Consider the following 21,320-nt stretch of genomic DNA (forward strand, 5'->3'; position numbering starts at 1 on the left):
GACAGGGTTTCCAATGGTAGGATCGTTCTCTCTGGTAGGGCTGCTCCCCATCTTGAGTGGCAATGGTCATGGGCATCTATGCTAGCCGCTCATAGGAACTAATTGCGTAGGTTGTGATTGGATGAATGAGAACATCTAATCCTGGAACGCAGAATTCCTGTGCCAACATAGATTATTTCAGCCGGAACTGGACTTCAGTTTTTCACTGTGTTCCTTTTCTTGCCGAATGCTCGTTTCTTGCCAAATGCTCGTTCTTGCCGAATGCAGTGTGGGCTGGAGGCTAAGAGTAGCTCTGGATTCAGTGTGTGTGCCCAGCAGAGAGTCAGGGCCAATATTAACTCCCTGGAACTTGTACTATATTTGTCCCTTCCTATAAGTCTCTCTCTCTCTCTCTCTCTCTCTCTCTCTCTCTCTCTCTCTCTCTCCCCCCTCTCCCCCTCTCCCCCTCTCTCCCTCTCTCCCTCCCTCTTTCTCGTTCACATGCACGCACGCACACTCTCAAAACATATTTTTAGTTGTATACATAAAACCTTAAAATAGGAACAATAGGAGGCTGACCCATTAACAGTCTGCATGTACTGAACCAGTCTGTTGGCTCTTCTAGCTCAGTATTGTCCACATCAGGGATGGAGGACCCGGCGCCCTTACGATTTTGTTGGACTCCCAACTCCCATCAGCCCCAGCCAGCATGTCCAGTGGTCAAGGGTGATGGGTGTTGTAATCCAGTGACATTTGGAGGACCACAGTTTCCCCATCTCTGACATAGACCATAGACCTTGTAATAATAGTCTTGGGCTCTGTGGATGCACCTAGTTCTTTCTACTTTATAAACCTACACATTTTGAAAAGGTGCCTTGGATTTGTATGTCTCCAAATAGCTTCTTAATCAAGCAGAAGAAAGAAGAGTAATAGTTGGATTTACAGTTTGACAAGCAATTGAAAGCCAGCATGGTCCCATGAGTAGAACTTTCATCCTGACTTCTGTCCAAGTTGAGCATATATCCTTGGTAGGTGATTCTGAATGGGTTCCTAGCAGCTTTCCATTCCCCTGGCTTCCAACTGGATCTAGTAGTTAAGTTCACGGATACATTCCTGGTTAGAGACTAGAAGTGTGGAGGGGGATACTTTTGCGGCAGATATAGTACAGGATGAACCCAGTGAAAATTTTGATGATGTAGGTCTGGCAATAATTTAACGTAGGCCTTAATTGGAGCGCAAAAACTGAGTACTTTTCTCCCCCAGGATACTTCCAAAGTACCTAGAAGCTGGTACTAGATGTGCGTCTTCCTCAGCTTATATTCTGCAGCTCAGAGGTCCACTGGCTTTCCCAAACTTGAGTCTCCAACTGTTGTTGGACTACAACTCCCATCCTAGATCTTAAAAAGCCTGGGGAAGTTAAAAGGCACCCAAAATAAAGGCGCATCACGAAGGTGCCAGGCCAGTCTCTCTGAGAGCACATTCAGTAACTGTGGTGCTGCCAGACACTGGCTGCAGGAGGCAAGCCTCCACTGTCAGAGAGTTTTGGTTCAACAGCTCATCACCAGGATGTCCTGGGGTGCAGAAGTTTACATGTATATCCTTTTCTACTGTTCATTGTACAACAAGCTGCGCAAATGTGTGCTATTCCCTTTTTTGGGGGGTAGGCACAATGAAAATATCAGATTCTATCTGTCTGACATTCAGTAACTGCAAGGGTGACTGAGTTTTTGTCAATAGTATCTCTTAGAGTGGAGAATGGCACTATTTAGTGGGAAGAAAACCCAATGAAAATCCTCATCATTATATATTTTACATGGCTGTTTATTTGTATATATTTTAAAATTTTATATATGGATGTTTTATGATGGTCTACTCTTGTAATACCTATTAAAAGCCTGGCATAGTAAGTAGTTTGCATGTAGCAGTAGTGTCAGATCCTGCTCCCAGCTAGCCCTGCAGAGACAGTAGGTGGAAGGGGCCCAGTGGTTCCTTGCTGTATGACAGCACAGCAACCATCTCTAGGAAGCCAAGCAGCAAGAGGAACCCAGTATTTAATTAAAATACGTCCTCTTCACTCAAGGTGACTGCCAGCCAACTTAAACAATGAGACATTAGCACATGCTAAGCAGAACTTCCACAGCGCAATCAGCACGGTGGAGGAATCAAATCAGCAAGTTCAAAGGCGCAGTGCAGGTCATCAAGCCAGCCTTCCCTGAAATGCTCTGCAAAAAGGAGCTTGGGGGAAGGACATTGGTGGCAGTTCCAGGGAGGCCTCCCATGGGAAGACATTCCATCACTGTGGTGCCATGGTTCACCAAGCCCACCTCTGCCTGATCCTGACCTCATGCCTTGGGCTTCTGACCCAGATCTTAGTATCAAAGGTGGAGGAAGATGCCAGGAGCAAATGCCAGCTCTGGGTTTCGGAGGACTCTGCTACAGAACACCCTTGGGTCATAGAATCATAGAATTGTAGAGTTGGAAGGGACCCAATGGGCCATCTAGCCCAACGCTTTGCAATGCAGGAATCTCAGCTAAAGCATCCATGACAGATGACCATCCAGCTTCTGCTTAAAAACCTCCAAGGAAGGAGAGTCCAGAACCTCCCGAGGGGTCCCTGCTGCCTCTCTTCAGAGTCTCCCTTCTTGCCGCTTCTCTTCCTTGTCATGGCTCCCACCTGCTTGCATGCCACTCTCTGCCCATTTGTTCACTTGCTTGTTGCCCCTGGCATCTATATAGTGGGCTCTTCATTTAAACTGTTTGTCCACCTCTCTCCTAAAGCACCTGGTGGTTCGTGAAGGCTTCTAAGAGAGCTCAGTGGAGGTATGCTATCCAGAGACAACTTGGGGCTGGTTTAGGGAAATATAAAGGGGTCACTTGCACCCCCACCTGACCAGCAGGTGTGCCCTAGGTTTTCCTGAGAACCCACACAGCCTCTGAAGAACTGTTGCTCAGATGGGAAGGGCACTTTACTATACTTACAGAAAGTCTCTGGCATATCCAGGTTGGGCTGTTAACGACCTCTATCTGAAACCCTGGAGAGCTCCTTCTAGTGCATATAAACTGAGCTGGACAGACCAATGACCTGGGATAACTCAGCAGGTAGAGCATGGCACTCGTAATCCCAGAGTTGTGGGTTCGAGCCCCACATGGGGCAAAATATTCCTGCATGGCAGGGGGTTGGACTAAATGACTCTCGTGATCCCTTCCAATTCTACGATTCTATGATTCTATTTTCTGATTCTGTATAAGGCAGCTTCCTATGTTCACATGATAATCTATGCTGGACACCAGTAAATGCTAACTGATCTCCTCAAAACCCATAAGCGCCAAACTGAAAGCAATGCTATGAATAAAAATTTGCTGAGGCTCACTACCAAAATAGAATGTTTTCAGGAAGAGGTGCAGTTTTTCCATATTCATTAGACAGGAGCCTTTGGACTTGCTTTTTTATCTAATCATTCTGGGCTGATTTTTCCTTTTTTAAAAAAATGCTTCTTGAAGGTAAGAGTGTTAGGCCTCTTTACCCACTTCCCCAAGTGCTCTGTTTCTCTACAGGCGCTTGCTTGGAAAGTTAATTACTCTATTCTCTTTACAGTGACCTTGACGGTTGCTTCGTATCTGAAAGGAATGGCATTTGGGTTTTCTAATTTAGAAGCACAAAAGCGGGTGAGAGAAGACAGGACTAGTACCTGATTCACTCTGTGAAAAGAGCCACTCATGTTAAATTTATGGGCTGCTGAACCTGGAACCAAAGATAACATTATTGGGCTTATGCATTAATTATGATTAATGGGACAACAGGAATATGATTTGGGTCACATCATGTATATATTTTATTTATTTCCATGTTAGAATTTCACAGAATTGCAACGAAGTACGTGATTTTTCCAGGCGCTTTATTAAACGGCTTGCAAATTACTGTTTTTATTTTTTATTTTTTAGCATGCATATATTTTTCTCCAGTCTTCCCAGGGCCACTGTGACAGGATGTCAGGAGAAACAGGACTTCCCTAACAGAGTTTATAGAACTAGCAAAATTAACTGTGGTAATAAGATATCAAACACCAGAAATTAAGGGCACAGTGGTTATGGTTCAAATAATATATGAACAAACACTGCTCTAATGACAACATGCTGATAAGTTTAGACTAAGCTTGTAAGGTGACTTGATGTTATACCATAGTACTATAAAAGAAGTAATTACAGCGATAAATAATATGCAATGTAAATAAGAACTTAAATGACTCAAAGATGATGAGTGCTGGTGGAGGGGAGTCCAATGGGTGTGTGTACTTTATTGTTTGTTTGTTTGTAAATATGCTTAAATAAAACATTTTTAAAAATGTAAATGAGAGAGGGAGAACGAGAAACAGGACTTCCCATTTGCTCATATTTCCTTCCATCTTCTGATGGCACCTTTTTGTCATTCGGGAGATTATGGAACTCCTCAGATCAGGAAATCTCATTAAAAGAGGAGGAAGAGCTGCTACTTGCACATGTGGCTGTCAAGGAGAGACAAAGCAGAAGGCAAATGAGATGATTCTTCCATGCCCTCCCACGCCCTCCATTGCTTTACACATATATCTCTGTTTCTTATCTGAGACCCATTTTAGATGTGGCAATAAAGAGGAACAATGAGGAGTGCAACTGAATTACTTCCTGTTTCCTTCTTTTCCACCCCATAAAAAGAGGCACAAGGTGTACCCACCTTGCACAGTTTTAAGGCACGAAAAAGTGCCCGCTTTTCCATTGGTAAGTAGGAGTTACAAAATTTCATTGGCTTTCACCCAGAGTGTCGTCTGAAGGAACACAAGGCCACTGCCTGGCTGAAATTAAGCAGGTCTGGGGTTTGAGCACTGCAGTGGCAGAATGTGTTTTCATGGCGCCCAGGGTGTGGAGGGCAAACAGAGCCCACCGCGAGCCAGCCCAGCCCTGACGCCAACAGACACACAACACTATCAAACCTATAGTTACATAAATCCAACTAACAATAACACCCACAACGTAACTGGCTGTGTTTAACTATATGAATTCTTTATACACCATATAAACATACCTCTTTTCACATTATCAAATTAAGTAGAAGCAATTAAAGACCAATATTTTGAACAGGAAATACAAATAGATCAGTTCTTATATATGTAAAGTCCAAATAGAAGCTTTTTTGTGTTCCACATATGTCTTTACAAATACAAGTATCAGACGCGACAACTTTAAGAAGCAGTACTTGCAGAAAATGAACTTTTTCTTTGTAATGTTCCACATATGCCTTATAGTATATATATAGTATATATAGTATAGTTGTTGTATGCAGTTGCTGTATGCAGGTACCAGACGAAAGATACAAAAGATCTTAACATATGCCTTTGCAAAATATAGTTGCTGTATGCAGGTACCAGACGAAAGAACTTAAGACAAGGATTCCCGGAATAATACCTTGTTTCGCTCTGCCGGACTTCGTCAGCCATGCCTACTCAAAAAAATACAGATAAACATAATAATGTAGGGTTTTTTTTTAACAAATTAAGAATTAAAACATATAACACGCATATTGAACAATGGATCTACATACCATATTTTGTGTGTCAGAGACATGGAACAAGTGACATGGCGAATTCCGCAATAAACAACCAGTAATCCCATGTTTGCTTTTATAGAGAGACACAGTGTTAATTCTAGTTACAGGTGGCAGCAATCTACAGCTGACGCCAACAGAGAAACACCATTCCTGAGCCACTTTGCGAAACTGGAATGATCCTCATCTCGCAAAGCAGCACAGGGCTGACTGGGGGGGCACGCTCCCCAGAAGAAGGACCCAGGGTAATGGCCCTGGCAGTCGCTCACCATGCTACGTTCCTGGGTTACTGCTTGAATGGAAAGCTCCCTCTCCCCCAACCAAGTTCCATGATGGATGAAAAGTAGGATATTAGTGTAAGAAAATTAATCAGTTTTAAATTAACCACATAATCACCCTTAATCGCTCAGAGGTACAGGAAAAAATTAATTCGGTCCGCATTAAAAGACAAACGTACCTACCTCACACTTTCCGAAACAGTATGAGAACCGAAACACAACCATTCTTTGAAATTTGCTCTTCTCCAAAGTTTGCAGTGCAGTTCTTCGGATAAGCACTGTGTAAAAAAAATGCACTTACTAGAGTAAACTGTGTACAATTCAAAGTGTTGGTGGTGACCTTTAAAGCCCTAAACGGCCTCGGTCCAGTATATCTGAAGGAGCGTCTCTACCCACATTGTTCTGCCTGGACACTGAGGTCCAGCGCCAAGGGCCTTCTGGAAGTTCCCTCGCTGCAAGAAGCCAAGTTACAGGGAGCCAGGCAGAGGGCCTTCTCGGTAGTGGCACCCGCCCTGTGGAACACCCTCCCACCAGATGTCAAAGAGAAAAACAGCTACCAGACTTTTAGAAGACATCTGAAGGCAGCCCTGTTTAGGGAAGCTTTTAATGTTTAACAGACCATTGTATTTTAAAATTTTGTTGGAAACCGCCCAGAGGGGCTGGGGAAACCCAGCCCAATGAGCAGGGTATAAATAATAATTTATTATTATTATTATAACAAAAATACTTCATATTAAGGATAATTCGTTTGCGATAAATTGTTCATTAGGCAAAGTTGCATAGAAAAAATATATATATTGAGACAAATTTGCACCGCAATGCTGATGAGTTTTAAGGAGGACTGCCTTTTAAAAAATTGCAAACTAATGTGGAAATGTGAAGCACTAAACTTGAGATTGGAAAAATGATTTGCCCATCACTACCCTATGTAAATTTCAACACTTTCCTAAGATTTTGTTTGTTTATCCAGGTTTTCCATCAGGATTTCCACTTGCTCACAGTGATGAGCCAACACACAGAGATGCAAAACGAAAAGATGGAACTTCACCTTGCTGCAGCATCAGGCTCCATCCTCCCCAACTTCTTCAATATCAGTAGGTTTTCTTTGTGGCCTTTAAAACAAACAAATATATTTTATATCCTCACAGGTGGAGTTGGAATGTTAAACAAGTCCACATTTAATGCAGTGGATCATGTCCTTATTCAATCTGTATTTTCACAAAAGCAAACTCCTTAATGAAAATTTGACACACCTTAAGTCCTATTTAAACAAAATTGTCAGTTTGGGCATAATGCACTGCTTTCTTTATGCATGCTGATGGCTGCATAATTATGCTGTGATAATAGCAATTATTTCCAACTGTTGGTGGAAAACATGTTCAGTTTAAATGCTGCAGGGTGTGCCTACTGGGTGTTTGGGCAAGCTTTCGGATAACATTACCTAATGAACAAGATAGCCCGAAAAGTGGGGAGATGAGAGGTGGGACTTGGTGCAGAGGAAATAAATCTGATTGGTTGAGATGCAGTTACCATTCTAACTAGGCTCGTGCATGTTTTTGCCATTTTGCAAGCCACACTGGCAAAAAGGAACAAGGAACTGGAAGAGTTGAGCAAGAATCACTTGACAGGAAAATGGAATGATGGAGACAAACCATTTTCTGCTTCTGCATCTTTAAAAAAACACAAACTCATGGTTAGAATGCTACTGCAAAGCAATCCTTCATGCAGCATTTTTGATGTAATAAGGTTAACAGTGATGTGAATGAGCAGATTTTTCCTTTTTTGAAAGAAGTAAATAAACACGACATGCTCATTTGGATGTTTTCCTCCTTAAATTAGGTGTTCTCATTATTTGCTTTTGGAAGCTTCTTCCTGTGAGTAAAAGCCTGCATTATTTAAATAGATTAAAAATGCATAGCAGATGTACAGCACTGGCGTTAATGCAAGGCTGGCCATCTCTGTAGCCTGCCTGCTTCACAGTCTTGATTTTTGCCTGATTTTACATGGTGATGCACATTGAACATTACATATTCTTGTGCTTTATTCCGGCTCAGAAGCATGAAGAATTCAGGCATGGCAGGCATATAGTTACATCGTTAAAAGAAAAAGGGAAGAGTAATATTTAGTAGAACATCGCTAGATTTAACTGCGGCAGCTCTCTAGCAAGAGCTTCTATTGGTGTGATACACCCATAATAATTGCTGTAAAAATGAATGCCATTCAGTGTTGTATATTTGAAAACACTGATGTGTGTGTGTGTGTGTGTGTGTGTGTGTTTCCTAGTATGTCAGGCCTTGCAAATAAGTCTACAAAGTACCTAGCCCAACAAATATTCCAACTTGTACCCTCCAACACATACTGAAACTAACTGTTTGTCTGCTGGGCTGTAGCTCCTTAGTAAGAGCCTGAGCTTTGCATGTAAAAAGTCCCCAGGTTCCATCCCTGGCAACTCAAGGTAAGATTGGAAAATGCTTCCTACCTGAAACCTTGGAAAGCCACTGCCATCCATTGTAAAGCAGGGATGCGGAGCCTAAGCCTGGTGGGTGTGGAAGGAGAATAAATGCGGATCTCCGGCCCTTTCTGTCTGGCCCTTAGGGCTTTCCTCAGGCCACGCCCATATTCCCAGGCTGTGTCCCTCAACAGCCCTGCTCTGATCTATCCTCAAGTGTTTTACGCCTGGATGGGATGATTCTTTGCACTGCCCCTTAACCTGTCTGTGTGGAGGATAGAGATAAGTGTGGGGGTGTAAGTGAAGACATCTGCATACCTGGAAAATAGTCTGCTGCACAAAAGCTAGGAGTCACACCTGTTCCTGTATTCCCTTTTGCATTTTGCCCTGCCCATATAACACTGGTCCTGAAAGACCTACATTGGCTCCCAGGGCATTTCCAAGCACAATTCAGAGTGTTGGTGCTGATCTTTAAAGCCCTAAACACCCTCGGCCCAGTAGACCTGAAGGAGTGTCTCCACCCCCATCATTCAGCCCGGACACTGAAGTCCAGCTCCGATGGCCTTCTGGCGGTTCCCTGATTGCAAGAGGTGAGGTTACAGGAAACCAGGCAGAGGGCCTTCTTGGTGGTGGCGCCCACCCTGTGGAACACCCTCCCATCAGATGTCAAGGAAATAAACAACTATCTAACTTTTAGAAGACATCTGAAGGCAACCCTGTTTAGGGAAGTTTTTAATGTTTGTTTTATCGTATTTTTATATTCTGTTGGGAGCCGCCCAGAGTGACTGGGGAAACCCAGCCAGATGGGCGGGTTGTAAATTATTATTATTATTATTATTATTATTATTATTATTATTACTATTATTATTATTATTACTATTATTATTATTATTATTCCCACCATTGGAAAGGTTCTCCGTGGGGAAAGAGCATCCCTCAGGCTGATGAGAGGCTCCCTGGGATAGACAATATAGAGCTTGACAGACACAGAGACAGCTACCTGTGTTTCTAGAACTCTGAGTCAGATGTCACATTTCTTTTACATTAGTCATGAAAAACCTGATTTGTTTTCCTGAATTGTGTCTTAACTGCGCTCCAATTGACCCAGGTTAGTAAAGACCTGCTTTCAGGCACGAGGGAGTGGTGTTTCATAGCATTGCAGCCATGATGTTTAGAGCAACCTCGCACCCCAGATCGCAGGCAGGAAATTTCATTTCCTTAAAGTCAGAAGAACTGTGACAACAGTGGTGGTAGAATCTGGATACTACAGTGGTACCTCAGGTTACATTCGCTTCAGGTTACAGACTCTGCTAACCCGGAAGTAGTACCTTGGGTTAAGAACTTTGCCCCAGGATGAAAACAGAAATTGTGCATCGGCAGCAAGGTGGCAGCAGGAGGCCCCATTAGCTAAAGTGGTGCTTCAGGTTAAGAGCGGTTTCAGGTTAAAAACGGACCTCTGGAACGAATTAAGTACGTAACCAGAGGTACCACTGTACTTGTCTTCAGAGGCATCCTGCCACCTATTTTTCAAAGGGATAGAGCCTATGAGTGCACTCTGTGCCACCTAGGCAGTTATCATCAGTAGAGCCTGAATTACACTGAGCACATGTATGCCATGCCATAAGGTGGGCAGTGGCTGCTCACAATAAACCATGACAATTCAAGAAGCCTATCTTATTCTTACACGTGAGCAAATCCATCTTTTGTGTGGAAGCTGTGATACATTTCTCCTGCCTAACTCAGCAAGCTCCACCTCGCTCCTTCCTAACAGAATACTGGAAAGGCGTTAGCAAATTGCGGAAAGGTAGAATCAAGGGGGCGGGGGAGTAGCGCAGCATAATATTTCTGTAACGCTGTTGATTTATGGAGGGTTTAATGACTGTGTGCAGCCCTACCTTCATATACAGTGTGGCCCTGCATGAGATTTACGATGGATGTTTTTCTCACATAAGGTGATAGACAACGTATGCCGATGGCTTAGCTTATTTAGTTAATAGTTTTTATCTGGCATAAGCTACCGTCCGTAGAAAGCATACCCTGTGTAATTGGCATGCATTGTAGTGACTAACTTTCAGCATTACTCATGGGTGTCACGGCCGAGATGCTCTTCTGTCAACAGCAGTTGCAACATATTAACGAGGCGCAGCAAGAGGAGCTACAGGTGTAAATCAGGCCTGTCAAGCATTGTCTGGGCCATTTTGTAATCAATGGTTTATTTATTACTGCTCCCTCCCCAAATCGAAAACCGTACAAGCAAGAAGTCATGACTGGACTCCAGTATTTCAGGGGAATCAATGGAATTAATCATCAGCGTTTTCCATCCGATATTGAATCAGCTCAGGTACTGGAATGATAAATGACTTTATTATCTGGATGGAATCAACATGAAATGATAACCCAGGCTTGGTATTAAAAATACTTTCGATTTCTCTACACCCAAAGCTTACATTCTTCAATATTGCTCTTCTACCCACCCCTACCCCCCTTTCCCCTAGAAGCTGTCTGGAGAAAATAAAATTAAATTAAACACTGAAATGATTGAATCTCATGCAATGAGCACAAAGAACTTATAGTATAGTAGTAATAATAATAATAATAATTTATTATTTGTACCCTGCCCATCTGGCTGGGTTTCCCCAGCCACTCTGGGCAGCTTCCACAAAGACCAAAAATACACTAAGATGTCACACATTAAAAACTTCCCTGAACAGGGCTGCCTTAAGATGTCTTCTGAATGTCAGGTAGTTGTTTATCTCTTTGACATCTGATGGGAGGGCGTTCCACAGGGCAGGCGCCACTACCGAGAAGGCCCTCTGCCTGGTTCCCTGTAGCTTTGCTTCTTGCAATGAGGGAACCACCAGAAGGCCCTCGATAAGCAGTCAAAGAGCAATATGGGGCTGTTTGAAAGCTGCCTTACAAGCAACCCCATACTGCTCATAGTAGTAATAGTAGTAGTAGTAAGTGGTGTAAGGGATGTTAGGGGAGGGGTAGTACCTTTGGCGGGGCACACATGCTCCTTCTGGAGTAGTTTTTCCCTTTGGTCCCTACTGTGTACTCAGCTATCACCTGTGGGTCCTAGAAGCTGTCAGCATGCGACAGCGGTCACACCCCGGGAAATGGTTTTGATTGGCTGGCTAAACCAGGTTAGGGTAGCTGATGGGTCTCAAACCCTTGGTGAGTTAGGGACTTCCCTACATGTGAAGACAGGCTCCTACAGATTGAGCAGACTAGACCAAGAGTGTGTCCAACGGTCAAGGAGGTGGTTTCTGCACATGCTGTAGAGGGAAGTGAGGGGCAGATGCAGCTTGTCAACCAGGGAAGGTAGCCCATCTAGGAGAAAGAAAACTCTGATCCTAAACCTCTGCTGTCTTGCAGAATATCTTCCGGAGAAGAAAAGGCTGAGTAAGCCCTACACAAATCCAGAGTGGTTTTATGGTGTCTTGTCTGCCTCCCTCTGGCAGCTCCTGCAGCCAGGCTGGTGCCAAATGTATTGTTCTGCTCTCCTTTGGACCACATTAGTCTTGTCATCTGGGCAGCCCAGGACCTCCTTTGAGGAAGGTCTGAATGAAGGGTGGGATATGGCTCAGCAGGATTCCACTTTGTTATTTTCAAACTCATCCCACTTAACTGGGAGTAAGACCTATTGAATTCAATAGGGCTTACTTTTTAAAATTTTTAATTAAAAACACATTTATTCAATAGTTACACTTCAGCTTTGTCCACTGCCATAATACCACAGAACTATCACTCCAGTCCTCAATAGCGCTTACTTTTGAGTAGACGTGGTTATGCTTGTGCTGTTAATTGCTACTTTAAACACGATCAAGAAAATAGAGTAATAAAAAAGGGTCAGAGTTATCAAGAAGGGGGGGGGAAGGGGGGAGTATTGTTGTGAAAACCAAAGAGATTGAAATGCCACTATCCAGACAATAGAATTCAGAAGTGCCAGCTGAAAGCAAACACCAAGATCCATTGGTATTAAAGGAAGCTGCTGGAAAAGAAAGCCAGGAAGTAATTATTCTGGTTTAATAGAAGATGAAGTATAACTGTCTCCTCTGGACACTATAGAGTCATTGCAGTCTGACTAAATTCCATCTATTTGGTGGAGCCATATCACTAATCAGGAGGGAAGCTGTGTGACAGCTCGCTCTAATGAAGTTTGTGTCATTTTAGCAAGATAAATGGCTGTGGTTCAACCAGGCACCATTCAGTTAACTCTCCGGCTGCACAAACGGCTCTATAATGTTCTCTTCAGTGCACAAAGAGGACATAGATTTGCCACGTTCCAAACCTCAGCATCGCAGAGGGAACAAAAAGCTGTTGCCTCTCTGTCCATTTCGAATCTAACCTTTATATAAAGCACATTTTCCGTGGCTGGCCAGCTGAATTGGTTTCTCAAGCGACGGGAGCAATCTCTGGCAGTTGACTGTCCCCCCTCCCTTTAAGGAAGCAATTGTTTTGTAACAGAACTGTCTGAAAGGATTTCCCCACCAACTCCCACTCTCCTTAAAGCAAATGTTTAGGATCAACAAGATTTAAGTACATGCAGGTGTACTGGCAAATCTGCTCCAGTCTCAAACCTGGTCGCTAGGCACTCCCTTCTCTGAAAATGCCGAAGTTCAAGGGATGATAATGAAGTGTGTTTTGTGGAGAAAGCCGACACGTTGTGCATAGGACATTTCCTCTCTGAGACATTCAGATGTGTTGCTGCATTGGCACAGTGTGCTTTCATCCATCTTTAGGCACAGGTGTGACTTCCAGCACCCGTATCTTAAGAATAATGCAAAAACTGCCTCGGAGGAGAATTGTTAAATGGTTGCCATCTGCTGGATTTATATTAGCATAATTAACCATCTCCCCCTGTTTCCTTCTTCTTTTCCTTTTATTTTATTTTTTGCTCCACCCAACCCATTTTAAAGCCCAGAAGGGCAATGGCAGGTAGAAAAGCACAACAGCCTAACAGACTCAGCTGGAAGGGACACTGACAGTTACCAACCTCCTGCAACGCAGGAATTTCAACTAAAGCACCTCTGACAAGTAGCCATCCAACCTCCGCTTAAAAAACTCAAAAGGAAGGAGAGTCCACCACCTCTTATGGGAGTCCATTCCACTGTTGAACAGCTCTTACCATCAGAAAGTTCTTCCTGATGTTTATTTGGCATCGCTTTTCTTTTAATTTGAATCCATTGGTTTGGGTCCTACCCTCCGGAGCAGGAAAATACAAGCTTGCTCCTCTTTCCATTGGACAGCAGTGAAAGAGCAAACGCTCTTTTATATATTATATATATGTTTTTATACTGGCAAATCTGCTCCAGTCTCAAACCTGGGCGCTAGGCACTCCCTTCTCTGAAAATGCTGAAGTTCAAGGGAAGGGTGGAGTTTATATTATATCTGCTCTCAGTCTCCTCTTTTGAGAGGAGCTGCTCCTCTGATTGAACCAGAAAAATCTACAGTCCAAACCTTGCCTCAGTCAGGAACTTAGGGTTGGCTCACCTAGTCTCAGTCCCCACATTACAGGGGAGGCTTCCTTCACAGACATTGTGGTCCTTCAGGTGGTACTAGACCTTAGCTCCCATGTTCCCTGAGCTTTATCCATGTTGACTGGGACAGATGGGAGTCCAGAAACATCTGAAAGGTTGAGATGACCTTCATATTGTTTCTATACTAGGCCTGGGCAATATCTGGTTTTCAGCATTGCAATATATCACCAGTTTCATGGTTTTCCCCACATCGTGAGTTTTGCATAGCGTGCGCACGCACACCCACACCATGATTCATGATACATTGCCAGGTCAAAAATTATGAAACCAATATCAAGATACAGACTTCAAACCGTTTGTTGGACAATATATTGATATATCACCCAGCTCTATTGTATACTGTTTTACGTTTTATTGTGTATATTGTTGTGCACCGCCTTGATATTGCATATGAGTTTATAAATAAATAAAATAACGAGTATGTGAGGGCACATGTTGCCCTTAGCCTGATTTCATGCAGGTGGGCAAAGATGGGAAGAGGAGGTGACAGAGACAGGCAGACAGTGAGAGAAGCGAGTGACCAGAGAGGATGAGCTGCCCCACCCATTGCTGGCATTGGCTCCACCCACCACCTCCATGTGGCTGTTATTATTATTATTAGTTTGATTTATTACCTGCCTTTCATCCTGTGGTCCCAGGGCAGGTCGCAACATTTTAGGATACCATGTTAAAATGGTTTAGAACAAGTTGCAATCACGAGAACAGGCTGGGTCCCCTAAATATGCACCTCAGAGACCCCAGGGTAAAGCGCACCATGAAAGCTATATATTTATTATTATTTTCATTAAAATGTATACACCACTTTATTTATTTATATTTTTTTTTAAAAAAAAACTCCCCTCAAAGGGGTTTACAAAATTTTGCACCAGGCAAAGTTTGTGTTATAAAAATATAACTACGGATAACAGAAGCCCACACAGTCTAGACCTCAGTTTCTGGAGCGGACTGTCACTAATTTCACATGGCACGTGCATGAAAGGTGAAAAGGGTTGATGCTGCAGCCCCACATCTTGTGAGTTGCAGCAGAGATTTGCCTTATACATCATCATTTGCACTTGCTTACCAGCATGGTTGCAGAAGATTCGCCAACATTCAACAGGTACAGGGGGAAATGGGAATGCTGACCTAGTCAGCAGGTGTCCGGGGACAAAAGCATCTTCAGATGCTCTAATTTGATTATCTTCTCAGTCCAAGACAACCAGTTACCCGCAGATACACAATCGTGGGACAAGAGCATCCAAATTTTGGCTGTGAAAATTGGCTCTTAGCTTTTTGCTACGTTACTTTTACTGGGAAATTCAAGGAAGCTTTGGGGAGCAAACTTCAGTTGCTTTTTGTTGTTGTTTTGTTTTTAAACTTGCTAGTTACTGAACTCTGAGCGAAAACACAGACTAATTTTGAACCATTTGGTTTTATTTACACTTGGCACTTAATGAATCTCCCTGCGACAAAGTCACAGTTTTGCTGAAGAGGGATCTGAAGGGAAGCAGTTTTTTTCGCCACCAGCAATCAACAGCCAATGTCCTGAGATAAATTTGGTCATCGTGTCTGGTTAATTTTATTTAGTTTCTCTGTCCTCCAATCATGTACCTACTTGTTCTATGTGGTGGGCATCAGGTGGGTACTGTGTGACTATGGGAGGTGCAAGTAACCATTTTAGGCTGGTGAAACCTTGCCCGGCAAGGTTAATGGTGTTATAAGCATACAAACATTTGTCATACCTAATCCACCCCCTTGGCCACTGTGGGTGGTTCATCTGGCACCTTCGTTATATATCTTCATTATATATCTTTAGGCACCAGGCAAAAACATTCCTCCTCAACCTGTCCTTCGGCTGATTAACATTCTGCAGCCTTTGAAATGTGTTTGTGGGAGAGTGGGTTATTATTTTGCTGTTTTTAACTATTTGTGTTTTTACCTTATATTTTTATCTTGTGAAATGCCCTGAGATCTTGTGATGAAGGGTGGTCTATAAATCAACCAATCAAACAAAACTTATCATATTTTCGAAGTCAAATTCAGACATTTCATATGAGTCTGTCAAATAAGCAGTATATTTGGGATCTGGGCTGGTTTTGTTGATGCTTTTTAAAGTCTAATTTACTACCTCTTCTTCTGAAAGTAAAAGAAAAATTCATCTAAATCCCAGTGCTAAGTGAGTTTTTAATTGATACTGCTATTCAGAAGAAATACACTAAGTCAGACAAAAAGAGCATGAGCAAAAATAGCAAAGCCTGCCTCTTGTACAGCTCCCTGAATTTCTGATTTTTCTTCTTCTTCCAGTGTTGCTATTCCCCCCCCCCCCCGGTTTTAAATTATTCAGTTTACAGCAGTTGTCAGGTGTGTGTGTGCGTGTCTATTTGTGTATGGATATTTATATGGTTTGGGGCGGGGGAGGAATAACATTACTTTTCCAACCTTTGTGGCGTTATTATAAGTGCAAGTCAAGGGTTCATACCTGCATGAGAGAATAAATTCTCCCCTCTGGGATGTGCTAATAGAAATATGATAGCAGCCCAGGCCAGCTTAAAATACAATATTCTAAAGAACGCCAAGTGGGAAAGGGATGGTACACATCACATCATAGAACTGGTCTTCCATATAATCAGTTTCGGAATATGGGCTTATGTTGGAAGATACTATAGATGTGGGCAGGTGAATTTGAGGTGAGGGGGAAATTGTCGCAGCAACATCTGAGCCCACATTGCAGCAAATGTTCTGTTCAAGTTCAGTTAAAGAAAAGAGGGCAAAGGGTAATTAACTTTTTAATTTTAGATCTTAAAAGTTGCATGGAAATGGGAAAGTTCAACACTACCAATTCATCCAACATTCTTTAATAAGTATTGGGCGAGCAATTCCATCACGTCAACACCAGAAATGGGACCTTAGTAGCACTGGAGAAGCAATCAGATGCAATGACTTTGCTCCAAAAGAGAAGTCTTGGTCATACAAGGAGGCTTTTCTGCTCCCTCTTCTTATTGCACTCCTCAGAACACAGTTTCGTAAATGGGGGCTGTGCTGTAGGGGGTGCCATTTTGGGAGAAGGAATTGGAAACCTGCGACACCCACCCACCCCCTGCATGCAAAAGGGCCTTCTGCTCATGCAAGGCACTCTTTGGATCCTTCCTAAACAATGACGGTTAAAAGGAGATTGTGCTGCACACATATAGGTGACCTGTATGATACTAAAAGAAAATGATGATGTGGGTAGTAACTTAAGTAGGTGAAGGCACCGTTCCGGAAAACCTGCTTAAGACTTTTCAGCCTCTACCTTGCCCAAATAAAGGGAGAAAGAAAAAAGTCAGTTGCTTATTATTAATAATAAACTTCATATTTTTGCACATCTAAGAGGTATGGGCTATGCATACCAACACATGTTGCACACCAATCACTGCCCCACCCATTTTGCAATGATAGCCTGGTGCTGCTTAAAAATACAATGGTACAATTAACCAGAGTTGGAGTTCCAAGCCCAAGCTAAGCAAATGGAATCTGTGGTTTGATAAATTCCTTCACATTAGTTGTGTATAGAAATAATCCCATCAATTCCCTGGTTTGAATTTTTCTTCTTCTTCTGTAGTTGGAAAACATATGCTTCTGAATATGTTCTATTGAATAATCCTGTTTTTTAAAAAAATAGTTCCAGTTCAATCAGTTAAGCTGCACTGATTTACGGTGAGAGTGCTGTGATGACCCATGGTGTTTTGATTTTAATAGTTTTTGCATTTAAACATCCCAAAATTAATCAAATCAGCAGCCTCCAGAGAAATCAGAAGAACTTGATATTCCAAATCATCATTTGTGACTTTTCTGTGAATCAAATATTTTCAAAAGACAGATGTAGGAAGTGATTTTTTTGTAATATATATATGTTGTTTCTTTTCTATATGTAATTAGAAGAAAATAATATTTGCAGAATCTGGACTATGAATGGCTCATAAACATGGGAATAATTCACAAAACTGATTCATAGCACAGATGAATATTCAGAGGATTAATTGCCAATGAATTATTCATTTAAGATCTACCAAAGTAGCATGTATTTTGAAATATTGCCATGAGCCCAGATAAACAGCCCTGTGGGGAAGTATAAATATCACATCCGCAGAGAATAACGAATTAGTCCTTACAGTGTCCGGCAAAAGATTTAAGTCCGCCAGATTTCAGGTAACTCGCGCACTTGATGTTTTATCACATGAGGCCACATTGAAAAAGACCAATGGACATTCACTCGTGGACAATTCACATTGCCTTGGTTCTGTTGAACTTCGTAACAAAATGCTGTCTTGAATCAGCTGCTGTGTTGGACCAGTTTGCATAGATTATGTCACTTTGATAAAAGCGTACCAAATTATTTCCCCCCTCTGGCACTGACCTATACTCCACAGTCTTCCCAAACATTATATAGGGGAAATCAGGATGGGGAAAGTTGCACCACCCTGTTCCAGTCACAGTGCTAGCCAGCCAGCCAGACATGGCTTCTTCCTGCTGAACCCGAGCCAACCTGAGATGTCACTGCACATCATAGCAACAGGAAGAAGCAATCGTCCGTGAGTCACAACAGCATGTGCTGGGTTGGGTGGGTCTGCAGGTTATATTAGAATCTTCCCCGACTGAATAGGACTTTATAGTATTAGAGCCCTTTCTGGGAATATCTAGAAAAATCTTATTTGTAAACATAGTGGGGGTTTTTTAATGCTTTATATTCATTGCTTTTAAGTGAAAACATTTTGCTAATTTCCAGAGCTATTTGTATCCCTAACCTTAAAAAGGTTTAAAATCTAAGCTCTCTAATTCACTGAGGAATGGCAGACGTCTAAAACAAGGGAGCACGTTCCTTTTTGTATGCATGGGCTAATTTGATTGTGAAGATGAATCTGTGCGAAGGAGAGGAAACAGGGGGATAAAAAGGTGTTTGGGAAATGCGGGGAGAGAAGTGATCAGAGCAGAGGGTATGTTCTGCTTGTGGTAAAATGGAAAGTTGTCTTTTTTAAATATTCTTTGCCATTCTTCCATCGTGGGTGACCTGTCCCCTTTCCAATTTTTAGCCATCAGTATTCTTGCTACATTGTAGCATATAGGAACACCCTCCTTTTATTAATTTGAGGTATCAATTGCCAGAATACCCAGAAGAAAGGCTTATGGCTTCTTCACAAATATTTGTCTAAACATTTTTTTAAAAATTCATCATAGACAATGTCCCGTTTCTTTTTAATTTTGTCACAACCTCACAACATATGGTACATTGTTCCTTCCATTTGCTTACACCTCCAGCACGCATTTGAGTTTGTTTTATATATTTTGGCCAATTTGCTGGGAGTTATGTACCATCTATATAGCATTTTCATAAAAAAATGTGTAACAAGCTATGAATTTTAAGTCTTTTGCCATAATTTTTCCCAGTTGTCCATCTGGATGAAATAACCAAAGTCCTTTGACCATTTGATCATCACTTCTTTGACCTCTTCATCCTTAACCTCCCACTCCAGCAGCAATCTGTACATTTTAGATAGTATTTTCTTTTTGTTTTTTAATAAGTCTTTTTCCAACTTAGATATTTCTGTCTCAAACCCAATTTTCCTATCTGCTTTGAAAACATTGTTTAGTTGCTGGTATTGTAACCAATCCGTAAAATAATGTTTGATTTCTTCCCCCCCAAAATTAGCTTGAGTTGGTTTTGATCTTTCTCTAGAATTTTTTTATAAGTTACCCAGTTTTGTTTCCATGTTCTTCCTTTTTACTGAAATGGCCTCCAGAGGTGATAATCACCAGGGTGTCTTTTGTTCCAGCAAATTTTTATACCTGTCCTATGCTGTATATAATGATTTCCAAATTATATTATTTAGAAAGCCCTTATGAACTTCTACTTTTTCATAGCCTAATATGCATGCCACCCAAATCTGTTGTCCCATCCTTCCATGTCCAATATATCAGTATTTTGCAGAGTCATCCATTCTTTTAACCAACAAAGGCATGAGGCCTCATAATAGAGCTTAAGATCTGGTAGTGCAAACCCCCTTCTTTCCTTAATATCCATTAATAATTTATATTTGATTAGGGGTTTCTTCCCTTGCCAAATAAATTTTGATAGCTCCTTCTGCCAGTCCCTAAAACATTCAGCCGCGCCCCCCCCCCATTGGAATCATCTGAAATAGAACATTTTTGGGAGCACATTCATCTTAATTGTTGAGATTCTCCCCCAAAGCGACAGGTTTAATCTGTTCCAAATTCCCAATTTTTTTTATCTCTTTTCATATCTTATTATAGTTATCATTGAATAAATTGATGGAAAGTTGTCGATTCTCTAATAGAGCATAATTAAATCATGCAATTCTGATTGCGTATTAATTTCCAGTGCACTCGTAGCAGTGTTGCCTGTTGCTATTCAAATGTGCTGGGACATTTGCATACCTGTTTCCCTTCCATCTAAGGCCCTGCAGTGGTCCTTTGCAACCAGTTGTGCCAGGAAAGCAATTTCACCCCAATTTAGTTCTTTATTTAAAGCTTTATTTAAACAAAGCAGTGCCCAGAGTGGCTTAGACTAAATGATATAACACACAGGAATCGGGGATGGACGTTGTTGGACTGCAGCTTCCATCATCCCTAGCTTGCAGACCCACTAGTCAGGGATGATGGGAGTTGTAGTCCAACAACAGCTGGAGACCCAAGGTTGAGAAACACTGTCTCATTATGACTGACCCCTGGGATGTTTCCCTTACTTTAGCCTTTGGGAAATGCCATGTTAAAAATGTGAGAGTAGATAGAGACCCTTCTTCAGGTCTCCTAACAGTTACAGCTATGAGTTGGGGCAGCTGTAGGCCCACCTTGCTTCTAATCTACACAACCTGTAAATGCACTTGTATGAACCTTAAGGCACCATTTCATGTGCTACCTGGCATTTTAAACATTGCAGCTACTGAAATATGTATTGGAACTGCCAAAAACCTTTTGTAGGACAACTACATTTTTCTAGTCTAGCTAGCCCAAAGGGACAAATATGAGAACGGAAATGTCACAGTCGTGTTTCTATATTTTGTCCCTGAAATGTTGGAGGGTATGGAGGCTAAACAGCTTGGGACAAGGCTACCTAAAAGACTGCCGTCTCCTGCCCAGGCACTGGGATCTGCAGAGAGACCCTTCTGCCTTGTCCTGCCAACATCTTGTGCAAATTTTGTGGAAACTCCAGAAAGGGCCTTCTTGGTGGCTGCACCCAGACTTCAAAGCTCTGCACAGAAAGAGGCTCATCTAGATCTCTCCTAGGTGGCCTTTCCAGCAGCAGACAAAAACCTTTCTATTTAAATAGGGGTTTGCTCTGCTGAGCTGCTTTGCTCTTCTCTCCCATTTTGCTTTTAATCTAAGGGTGGCAGCCAACCAAGTCATTCAGACACATTCCTGCATTGCACAGGGTTGGACCAGATGATCATTGGGGTCCCTTCCAACTCTACAATTCTGTGATTAAAAAAACCCATTGAGTTCAGTGGGCCTACTGTGAGTTTGAC

General features: G+C 42.2%; 1 long non-coding RNA gene across 10 annotated transcripts in view; it reads left to right on the forward strand.

Moving 5' to 3' along the window:
- LOC309353633 overlaps positions 1 to 21,320 on the forward strand; it is a 99,949-nt gene that overhangs the window by 42,806 nt on the left and 35,823 nt on the right. For 6 of the 10 annotated variants that reach the window (XR_014161942.1, XR_014161943.1, XR_014161944.1 and 3 more), the window contains one exon: positions 6,803 to 6,926. This is a non-coding gene — a long non-coding RNA (uncharacterized lncRNA). Of the gene's footprint in view, positions 1 to 878; positions 1,008 to 6,802; positions 6,927 to 7,403; positions 7,619 to 16,596; positions 16,793 to 21,320 lie in introns of those variants that run through there. The other 4 variants (XR_014161941.1, XR_014161948.1, XR_014161946.1 and 1 more) reach the window with 3 other exon arrangements.

The sequence above is a fragment of the Podarcis melisellensis genome (assembly GCF_964234715.1).
Source record: "Podarcis melisellensis genome assembly, chromosome: 12".
NCBI classification, from domain to species: domain Eukaryota; kingdom Metazoa; phylum Chordata; class Lepidosauria; order Squamata; family Lacertidae; genus Podarcis; species Podarcis melisellensis.